General features: G+C 36.7%; 1 long non-coding RNA gene across 1 annotated transcript; it reads left to right on the plus strand.

Annotated features, from left to right (window-relative positions):
- The first annotated feature begins 242 nt into the window (after nucleotides 1–242).
- Nucleotides 243–2848, plus strand: LOC140177349 (uncharacterized). The gene is made up of 4 exons (XR_011869189.1): nucleotides 243–421; nucleotides 513–567; nucleotides 655–792; nucleotides 2591–2848. It is a non-coding gene; the product is annotated as an uncharacterized lncRNA (long non-coding RNA).
- The last annotated feature ends 9305 nt before the right edge of the window (nucleotides 2849–12153 follow it).

Consider the following 12153-nt stretch of genomic DNA (forward strand, 5'->3'; position numbering starts at 1 on the left):
GTAAATCCTATTAAATTAGTAAATAATTAGTTGATAAATTAATTTTTAATAAAAAAATTAAAAATATGAATATTATATCAAATTAGAATAGAATTTATTGAAACAAAAATTTTGACACTAATTTCAAAAAAATCGGTCTAAAATTAAATTGAACAAGTCAAACCGGTTAAACCAGATTCAAATCGGACCCATGAGTCCAACCGAGCCAGCCTTTAAATGAACCCACGTTCCTTCTCTTCCCCATTTTTAGCTGAAGCAGCGTTGAAGCATACAGGGAAAAGGAAAGAAGGAAAATTTCCCGTAACCCTTACGGTGATTTCAAAATCCCGTAACTCCTCCATCCGAGCTCCGATCGCCGCACCGTTTGCGATCACGCGTCCACCGTGTCGAGCTCTACATTTCTACCAGAACAATTTCATAGGTAAGCCATTAATCACTCTCAACCACTCCTTTCCCCCAATTTTTGAAAATATTGTAGTGGTATTGAATTTCTTTACTTTTTGATGTTTTAGGATCTAATTTGCTTGAGAAAAACGTTCACTCTTGCTTATATGAAGCTTGGGTAAGGTGAGGATGCCATAAATTCGATTGAAATTACTAAATTTATGTTTTGAGTATTAAAGTGGGTATATATGTGTTATAAATGCGTATTAGGTTGTAAATAAATAATTGGAGCTCGAAATTGTGGATATTGGAGCTTGGAGGAAGCTAGATACTAGTGTTTTGTTGAGGTCTTTGGGGCTGTGCTTGTGTTAATAAGCTACCTTGATCACTATGAGAAAATCGGCCAAGGTATGGTTTAGGTTTCTTGCATTTAATATATAATGTTCTGTGAAAACTTAGGTTAGATGACCTTAGGATAAGTTGAAACGCATGAAAATGTACAATGTGTAATGTTCTTAACATTTATGGTGAAAGATGGATATGTGATGGTAATTGTGGATGTATGGACAATAATGTGATAATTGTTGAGTTGATGATGATGTGGTTATGTTTACATTAATTAAATGTATAAAGAGATTGTTGAGGTATGGAATTGAGCTATGTTGTTGTGTGATGGATGATAAGAAATGGTGAGAGATCAAGTGGCTGGGGTATAGCATGTAATAGGGTTGATTCCAAGTGTGAAATGGCTAATTTGTGAATGAAAGAAAATAATGAAATGGAGGTTAAGGAGTTTTGCAAACTTTGGTTTTTGGCCGAACTTCGGCAAGGCATAACTTGCCTTTTGAACCCCCAATTTGCTCCCAACTTGTTTTAAAGTAAAAATTAGGTTCGTGAAGTTTATGCCATTCAAAGAACGGGTGAAAAATATTTTAAATCGAAGAAGTTATGGGTGCTAGAAGATTTGAACTTAAAATTGATTTTTTTGCACTTCTGCAGCTTTGCTACTAAATCTATTTTTTTTTATAAAAGAACGTACGTTCACGCGTACGCGCGTGGCATGGAATTTTGGTGATGCGTACGTGACTGGTCCTATGCGTACGCGTGAGGAGTTAGCAAGCATGTCCACGTGTACGCATGACCCAACGCGCACGCATGACCCAACGCGCACGCGTGACATGAAGTTTTCTCCTACGCATACGCATGACAAAGGGACGCGCGAGCAAGCTGCATCTTTGTACTCCCACGGGTACGCGTGAGCCACGACCCTATTTCAGCTAACATGGTTTTCAGAATCTTAAGCCGAACTTCAAGTTTCTAAACCTTTATTTTCATTCCTTTAGTCATAAATAGTAGTATTAAACCTGATAGTCATATAAAGCTAGGAAATGGGGATAACTTGGAGGTGAAGTAAAGCTGAAAAGTGATGAATTGATTATGAAATGTTACGGATGATCATGTATGATACTTAGCTTGATAATCAAATGAATGATTATGTATGATACTTGGCTTGAATGATTAAATGATCTGAGATACGAGATTTCCTGGATAGAGTACTGTGGCTTGCCACCATGTGTATCAAGTTAAAAACTCGATACTCTGTTGATCCTACGATATAAGGGTGACCGGGCACTTATAAATTCCCGGGAATGGTACCCCCATTGAGCGATTTGATACATATATGAGTAAAAGCTATGCATAGACTCATAGGGATGCACGTCGGGGGACAGTCCAATGGTTTAGCAAACCGGACTTGTCGGGTTGGCTTGATAACCGATAGATGAGACTCATCAGCCATAGGACTGGCATGCATCATATGTATACTACTTAAATTACTTGTTTGTACATTAACTGGGTGTTCCTAAGTGTACTTGCCATGCTAAATGTATATTTGTTACCTGCAGTATTTGTAACCTTCTTGTGCTTGCTTTTATATATTTATTTGTCTATGAAATGCTGACGGAGGTGGAGGTTTGGAGGAAAGGCAGTATGGGACTTAGATTTAAGATTAAGTTAAGTTAAGCTTAAATACTCTTAGAAAACCACACCTTATGACTTTTGTTTAATACTTTAAGCTCTATAATCTGAGTGTCGGCGTTCTAGAATTGCCTCTGGCATTTCCAGGACCTTATATATTATGTGTATGGCACCTTTACCATACTGAGAACCTATGGTTCTCACTCCATACTACGTTGTTGTTTTTCAGATGCAGGTCGAGAGACATCTCGTTAGGCATCTGGACTCCTGAAGCGAAGTGGTTACTGGGTTATTTTGTTGTACAATGATGTATATATATGTACTTAGCTTTCTCTCTGCATAACTTGTTCTTTTTTATCCTCTTAGAGGTTTATGGAGAAACAGGATTTTGTTTATGTACCTTTGGGTTTTGGATATGTAAATATATATGTGTAAATATTCTCCGGCCAGCTTTGGCTTCGCGGGCTGTGTTAGGAGCTTGTTATTTTGTATTTTTGGCACTCTAATCCTACTTTTATTATCTTATGTTTGATAGTTATAGTTTTCTTAGCACGCAAGTTAACTCGTTTCTTGAGCGTTGCGCTTTTATTTCGCGATTGTTATTTCATCTATTCATCAAGGCTCCTAGTATATTATAATCTTTTTGCTATTATATATATACTTTATATTGTAGAGATCGTAATATCACACCACCTTTGTTTTACAGCTTAAGCGTAAAGCTCAGTGTAGTAGGGTGTTGCATTATGGTATCAGAGCAGTTCGTTCCTATAGAGCCTGAAAGACGGATTGATTGTGCTTCTATGCATTCTCTGTATATGTGTTTATGTGCTATTATATCTGACTGATATGTATGGCATAAACATTTGTGAGCATGCATTTGGAACTTAAAGCATTAGACCTGCGATATTGAGACAGATCAACTTAATATCACTTGTTTGGTGTATATAGGGACCATATGTCAACCCGCGGAGGCAGTCGCGGGCGAGGTTGAGGTAGGATAGGCACCGTTACTCTTAGCCCGACAGGGAATGATCTAGTAGACTTTATGGCTATCCTGGGGAATATGGCTGCGGTTATACAGGTGACAACCGAGGCACTGGGTAATCAGATAAACCAGGATAATCACAGGAACAATAATGATGAGGACGGCCCTATGACACTTGCAACATTTCTGAAAGTTCACCCCCCGACCTTCAGGGGAACCTCAAATCCCACTGATGCAGATAATTGGATTCAGGCTATAGAATGGGCACTGCAACCTCAATAGGTTCCTGAGGAGCAATGGGTTGAATTTGGAACTTATCAGCTACAAGGTGAGGCTTAGTATTGGTGGCAGGGAACACGACGTATTCTGCAGCCAAATGGTGCTGCGATTCCTTGGGAGGTCTTCCGAACAGAATTTTATAAGAAATACTTTTTTAATTCAGTCAGAAATGCCAAGAAACTTGAATTGATGCAATTAAAGCAGGGCCAAATGACTGTTACTAAGTATACTAGCAGATTTGAGGAGTTATGTCGCTTTTCTCGTATTTGTCAAGGTGCGCTTGAAGATTTTGCTGAGTGGAAATGTATTAAGTATGAGGGAGGTCATTGGAGCGATATTCTGAGCTTCAGTGCTCCAATGGAGATCAAAGTGTTTTCTGAATTGGTGAATAAGAGTAGGGTGGCTGAGAAATGTGTGAGAAAAGTGGCAGCAGAGAAAGGAAGTTTGAGGGTGCCTTTTCAGAGGACTTCAGGGAGGAACTTTGCTCTGAGAGGTAGGAATTTTAAGCGTGGAGATTTTGTCCCGCAGCAGAATCAAGACCAGGACAATTACAGAAGGCCGAATACTAATGTTAATCAGGGAAGAAGGTTTGGAAAGCAGCCACAGCAGAATTTGAGCTGTAAGAGGTGCGAGAAGTATCATCCTGGAGTTTCGTACAGATCAGGACTCGGAGTATGTTATTTTTGTGGACAGCTTGGGCACTTGGCCAATAATTTTCCGGAGAAGAATAAGTATGAAACTGGTAGGGTACAACAGCCAGGGAGAGTGTATGCCACTTCTGCAGCAGGTGCTGAGAGATCTGAGACACTTATTAGAGGTAACTGTGAAATAGCTGGTAAAATATTAAATGCTTTATTTGATTTAAGAGTAACTCATTCATTTATTGCATTTGAAAAGGCTAATGAATTAGGATTGAGGATGGTGGTTTTAGGTTATGATTTGAAAGTGCATAATGCTACTCATGAAGCTATGGTAACTAGGTTAGCATGTCCACAAGTTCCATTTCGAGTACAACATCGTGAATTTGTGCATGATTTGATTTGTTTGCCGATGAATGGTCTTTATCTCATTTTGGGATTGGATTGGTTATCCAAGAATAATGTTTTGCTTGATTGTTTTGAGAAGTCAGTATAGTTTATGTTGGAAGGGTCGAAAGCGTCGGTTGTGGTGAATAGTTACTATTTAAACTCTATGATAGTAAACTATTCTAGAACTGAATGTCAGGGTATTATGTTATTAACTGTGGGAGTATCATGTGATGATCAGAATTTAGAACAGGTTCCAGTTGTATGTGAATTTTTAGATGTGTTTCCGAATGATATTAACGAATTTCTACCTAACCAGGAGGTTGAATTCGCAATTGAATTGGTACCTGGAGTCGGTCCAATTTCAATTACTCCTTACAGGATGTCACCTTTAGAAATGGCTGAACTGAAAGCTCAGCTGAAAGATCTGTTTGGTAAGCATTTTATTCTACCAAGTGTTTCTCCGTGGGGAGCGCCAGTGTTACTGGTAAAGAAGAAGGACGAAAGTATGCGCTTGTGTGTCGATTATCGGTAATTGAATAAGATCACTGTGAAGAATAAATATCCACTACCTCGAATTGATGACTTAATGGATCAGTTATAGGGTACCGGTGTGTTTTTTAAGATTGATCTGCAATCCGGGTATCATCAAATAAGGGTTAAAGATGAAGATATTCTGAAAACCGCTTTCAGAACACGTTATGGTCATTATGAGTATACAGTGATGTCTTTTGGGTTAACCTATGATCCAGCAGTATTCATGGATTATATGAACAGTATTTTCCGGCCGTACCTAGACAAGTTTGTTATTGCCTTCATTGATGATATTCCTGTTTACTCTAAGACTGAGGAGGAGCATGCTAATCACTTGCGAACTGTGCTGTAAATTCTGAGAGACAGGAAGTTATACGCTAAGTTATCTAAATGCGAATTCTGAAAAAGTGAGGTAAAGTTTCTCGGTCACGTGGTGAGTAAGCAGGGAATAGCTGTGGATCCTGCTAAGGTGGAAGCAGTAATGAATTGGGATCGACCAACTTCAGTGACAGAGATCAGGAGTTTCCTAGGTTTGGCGGGGTATTATCGCAAATTTATTAAGGGGTTTTCACAGCTTGCCTTACCTTTAACTAAGTTGACTAGGAAGGATACACCTTTTGTCTGGACTTCAAAGTGTGAGGAGAGTTTTCAAACATTGAAGCAAAAGACTTACCACTGCACCCGTGTTGGTATTGCCTGAGCCAAGTGAACCATTTGAAGTGTACTGTGATGCATCATTAAAGGGTTTGGGGTGCGTTCTGATGCAGCACCAGAATGTTGTAGCATACGCCTCACGGTAATTAAGGCCACATGAAATGAACTATCCGACTCACGACTTAGAATTTGCTGCTGTTGTGTTTGCTCTAAAAATCTGGAGGCATTATCTCTATGGTGTTAAGTTTCACATTTATGAAGTATCTCTTTGAGCAGAAAGAATTGAATATGCGTCAGAGGAGGTGGATGGAGCTTCTGAAGGATTATGATTTTGAATTGAATTACCATCCAAGAAAAGCGAACATTGTGGCGGATGCCTTGAGTCAGAAGTCTTTATATGCAGCTTGGATGATATTGCGGGAAGAAGAATTACTAAAGGCATTTCAAGGTTTGAAACTGGGAGTTAGGAAAGAATCTGAAATTCTGTGTTTGAGTCAGTTACAAATTTCAAGTGATTTTAAATCAGAACTTCTGAAGGCTCATCAAGATGGTGAAGCATTACGTAAAGTATTGCCGGCAATTGAATAGGGAAGACAGTAGAGAGTGTCAGAAGATAAGGATGGTTTGTGAAAGTTCAAGAACCGGATTATTGTGCCAGATGTTGGAGACCTGCGATAAAGTATCTTGAAGGAAGCTCATAAGAGCAGATTTTCAATTCATCCAGGAAGCACCAATATGTACCAAGATCTGAAAGCGATGTTCTGGTGGCTAGGAATGAAGAATGATGTGGCATTGCTTGTATCTAAATATTTAACGTGTCAGAAGGTTAAGATTGAGCATCAGAGACCATTAGGAACCCTTCAGCCTTTAGGGATTCCACAATGGAAATGGGAGAGTATTGCAAAGGATTTTGTGACAGGTTTGCCTATGACTCGGGCTGGTTGTGACGCTATCTGAGTGGTTGTGGACCGACTGACAAAATCAGCTCATTTTCTCCCCATCCGAATAAGTTGTACAATGGAAGAATTGGCTCGAATGTACATTAAAGATATTGTCAGATTGCACGGTGTGCCTTCTATCATTATATCCGACAGGGATCCCCGTTTCACATCAAGGTTCTGGGGAGCCTTTCAGCATGCATTTGTGACTCAGTTAAGTTTGAGTACTGCATATCACCCTCAGACAGATGGTCAATCAGATAGAACTATCCAAACCTTAGAGGATATGCTAAGGGCTTGTTTTTTGGACTAGCCGCCGAGCTGGGATCGATATATACCATTAGTGGAGTTTGTTTATAATAATAGCTACCATGCGAGCATCGGAATGGCTCCGTATGAGGCTTTGTATGGTAGAAAATGTCAATTCCGCTATGTTGGTATGAAACTGGAGAAAGGAGCTTATTAGAGCCTGAAATGATAGCTGAAACTACTGAGCAGATAAAGAAGATTCGTAGCTGAATGCCTATAGCCCAAAGCCATCAGAAAGGTTATGCTGATCAAAGGCAAAAGTCTTTGGAATTTGAAAAAGGGGAGCATGTCTTTCTAAAGGTTACACCAACTACTAGAGTGGGAAGAGCTATTAAGACTAAGAAACTGAACCCCCGTTATATTGGACCATTTGAGATCCTAAAAGAATTGGGCCGGTGGCTTATAGGATTGCTTTATCGCCATATCTTTTGAATTTGCATGACGTGTTTCATGTGTCACAGCTTCGGAAGTATACTCCTGACGCAAGTCATGTTCTGGAACCGGAACCGATTCAAGTGAGAGAAGATCTAACACTTTCAGTAATTCCGGTGAGAATTGATGACACTAGCATTAAACGATTATTCAGAAAGGAAGTATCACTAGTAAAAGTAGCTTGGAGTCGAGCTGGTATTGAGGAACACACTTGGGAACTCAAATCAAATATGCGGAAGGACTACCCACATCTCTTTTCAGGTAACTACGTTTGAATTTTGGGGGCAAAAGTCTTTGTTAGGTGGGTAGGATGTAAACTCCGTTAAATTAGTAAATAATTAGTTGATAAATTAATTCTTAATAAAAAAAATTAGAAATATGAATATTAGATCAAATTAGGCTAGAGCTCATCGAAATGAGAATTTTAACACTAATTTCGAAGAAATCGGTCCAAGATTAGACCGAACGGGTTGGATCGGTTGAACCAGGGCCCAACTGTGCCAGCCTTTAAATGAACCCACGTTCCTTCTCTTCCCTATTTTTACTGAAGCAGCGTTGAAGCATACAGGGAAAGGGAAAGAAGGAAAATTTCCAATAACCCTTACGGTGAATTCAAAATCCTGTAACTCCTCCGTTCGAATTCCGATCGTCGCACCGTTTGCGACCACGCATCCACCACGTCGAGCTCCACATTTCTATTGAAACAATTTTATAGGTAAGCCATTAATCACTCTCAGCCACTCCTTTTCCCCAATTTTCGAAAATATTATAGGGGTATTGAATTTCTTTACTTTTTGATGTTTTAGGATCCAATTAGCTTGAGAAAAACGTTCACTCTTGCTTATATGAAGCTTGGATAAGGTGAGGATACCATAAATTTGATTTAAATTACTGAGTTTATGTTTTGAGTATTAAAGTGGGTATATATGTGTTATAAATTTGTATTAGGTTGTGAATAAATAATTGGAGCTTGAAAATTGTGGATATTGGAACTCGGAGGAAGCTAAATACTAGTGTTTTGTTGAGGTCTTTGGGGCTGTTCTTGTGTTAATAAGCTACCTTGATCACTACGAGGAAATCGGCCAAGGTATGGTTTAGGTTTCTTGCATTTAATATAAATATTCTATGAAAACTTAGGCTAGATGACCTTAGGATAAGTTGAAGCGAATGGAAATTTACAATGTGTGTTCTTAACATTTATGGTGAAAGATGGATATGTGATGGTAATTGTGGATGTATGGACAATAATGTGATAATTGTTGAGTTGATGATGATGTGGTTATGTTTACATTGATTAAATGTATAACGAGATTGTTGAGGTATGAAATTGAGCTATGTTGTTGTATGATGGATGATAAGAAATGGTGAGAGATCATGTGGCTGGGGTATAGCATGTAATAGGGTTGATTCCAAGTGTGAAATGGCTGATTTGTGAATGAAAGAAAACAATTAAATGGAGGTTAAGGAGTTTTGCAAACTTTGGTTTTTGGCCAAACTTCGGCGAGGCATAACTTAGCTTTCGGATCCCAATTTGCTCCCAATATGTTTTAAAGTAAAAATTGGGTTCGTGAAGTTTACGCCATTCGAATAACGGGTGAAAAATATTTTAAATCGAAGAAGTTATGGGTGTTGGAAGATTTGAACTCAGAACTGATTTTCTTGCACTTCTGCAGCTTTGCTACTAAATCTGTTTTTTTTTTAAAGAACGCATAGCATGGAATTTTGGCGATGCGTACGCGACTGGTCCTATGCGTACGCGTGAGGAGTTAGCAAGCATGTCCACGCGTACGCATGACCCAACGCGCACGCGTGACATGAAGTTTTCTCCTACACGTACGCATGACAAAGGGACGCGCGTGCAAGCTGCATCTTTACACTCCCATGCGTACGCGTGAGCCACGTGTACGCGTGGCCCCCTATTTCAGCAAACATGGTTTTCAGAATCTTAAACCGCACTTCAAGCTTCTAAACTTTTATTTTTATTCCTCTAGTCATAAATAGTAGTATTAAACCTGATAGTCAGATGAAGCTAGGAAATGTGGATAACTTGGAGGTGAAGTAAAGCTGAAAAGCGATGAATTGATTATGAAATGTTACGGATGATCATGTATGATACTTAGCTTGATAATCAAATGAATGATCATGTATGATACTTGGCTTGAATGATTAAATGATCTGAGATACGAGATTTCCTTGATAGAGTACCATGGCTTGCCACCACGTGTACCAGGTTGAAAACTCGATACTCTGTTGACCCTACGACGTAAGGGTGACCGGGCACTTATAAATTCTCGGAAATGGTATCCCCTTGAGCGATTTGATACATATATGAGTAAAAGCTATGCATAGACTCATGGGGATGCACGTCGGGGGACAGTCCAATGGTTTAGCAAACCAGACTTGTCGGGTTGGCTTGATAACCGACAGATGAGACTCATCAACCATAGGACAGGCATGCATCATATGCATACTACTTGAATTACTTGTTTGTGCATTATCTAGGTGTGCCTAAGTGTATTTGCCATGCTAAATGTATATTTGTTACCTGTAATATTTGTAACCTTCTTGTACTTGCTTTTATCTGTTTATTTATCTATGAAATGTTGACGGAAGTGGAGGTATGGAGGAAAGGCAGTATGGGACTTAGATTTAAGATTAAGTTAAGTTAGGCTTGGATACTCTTAGAAAACCACCTCTTATGGCTTCTGTTTAATACTTTAAGCTCTATAATCTGAGTGTCGGCGTTTTAGGATTGCCTCTGGCATTCCCGGGACCTTATATATTATGTGTGTGACACATTTACCATATTGAGAACCTCTGGTTCTCACCCCATACTATGTTGTTGTTTTTCAGATGCAGGTCGAGAGGCATCTCGTTAGGCGTCTCGACTCCTGAAGCGAAGTGGTTATTGGATTATTTTGTTGTACAGTGATGTATATATATGTACTTAGTTTTCTCTCCGCATAACTTTTTCTTTTTTATCCTCTTAGAGGTTTATGGAAAAACATGATTTTGTTTATGTACCTTTGGATTTTGGATATGTAAATATATATGTGTAAATATTCTCTGGCCAGCCTTGGCTTCGCAGGTTGAGTTAGGAGCTTGTTATTTTGTATCTTTGGCACTCTAATCCCACTTTTATTATCTTATGTTTGGTAGTTATAGTTTTCTTAGCACGCAAGTTAACTTGTTTCTTGAGCGTTGCGTTTTTATTTTGTGATTTTTATTTCATCTATTTTTCAAAACTCCTAGTATATTATAATCTTTCTGCTATTATATGTATACTTTATATTGTAGAGGTAGTAATACTATACCACCTTTGTTTTATGGCTTAAGCGTAAAGTTTAGTGTGGTAGGGTGTTACAAAAATGACATAATTTTTTTTCATATTTTTGCTTCTATTGGCAGCGAAAATAAAAAAAAATTAAATTTATCTTGTTTTTGTTAACTAAGACTGCGTGTATCTTCTAAAATTTGTTTTCGTATTTATTGACGGAAAAAATGACACTAAATACATAAATTAGTAAATTTTTATATCCTAATTTAAATTGATAAATATAAATTTTTTATTTAAATATAAAATAACCTTGAATGTAGTGTAGCATATTCATTATTATATCTTAGTTATTCTCAAATTTATTATTATTATTATTATTATTATTATTATTATTATTATTATTATTATTATTATCCATCTTAATTTATAAAAAGTTGGATCAAGACACTAATATGTATAACTATAGTACTTATAATGGCTATAAAATTTAACTAAAATTGTAAGATTATATTTTATTATTCTAAATATATGACAATATTTTTAATTTAATCAATTTTTTTAAATTCATTATTTAGCTGCAATATCAAAATTGTAACTATATTTTTAAATAATTATTTAATTTCATTTGTTAATGATTATTTTTTTAGGATTTTAAAAATTTCTTTGATTTTTTATTTATCCTTTTTATAACATATATGTGTTAGTATTTCTTAAAAAAAAATCAAATATGGTTAAGATGTGAAAAATTACTACCATAATAACAAATTTTTAAAGTTTCATGAAAAAAACAGTTTTTTTCCCCCATAATTTTGAGTTCGTTGGACAAACTTATTCTAAAATTAAGATTTTTTATGAAACTGTTTTGCATTAATTTCAAAAGTTCAATGCCATTAGGACTAATAACATTAGTTAAAATTATTATTTTTTATCAATTATTTGACTCTTCAAACCTACTAACTGAGTTTATATATATTTCATAATTTAACTACTATATTTTCTTAAATATTGCTAAAATTTTACAATTAAAAAATAATTACTCTAACATTTTATTATTATTTCTATACTCAAGAAATCAATTATATTAAGTATACATTAAATCAATTATTAAAATTAATTATTAATATAAAATATATATTAAAAATAGATTAAATAATATAATGCAATTAATTTTAATTTACAAATAATATTTTTACTAACAATTTATGCTTTGGAATGTGTGATTCAGAGTGACAGCCACCTCTACCGTAACTAAGTTTTTGAGGTAGATAAAGGAGTTCCTATCTTAATCAAGTGTGTTGCCACCCGTACTAGATAGAATCTTTTGATGCTAAATTTTAGCACCTTATTTTTTTCTCTCTC

This window comes from Arachis hypogaea, chromosome 12 (genome assembly GCF_003086295.3).
Source record: "Arachis hypogaea cultivar Tifrunner chromosome 12, arahy.Tifrunner.gnm2.J5K5, whole genome shotgun sequence".
Lineage (NCBI taxonomy): Eukaryota > Viridiplantae > Streptophyta > Magnoliopsida > Fabales > Fabaceae > Arachis > Arachis hypogaea.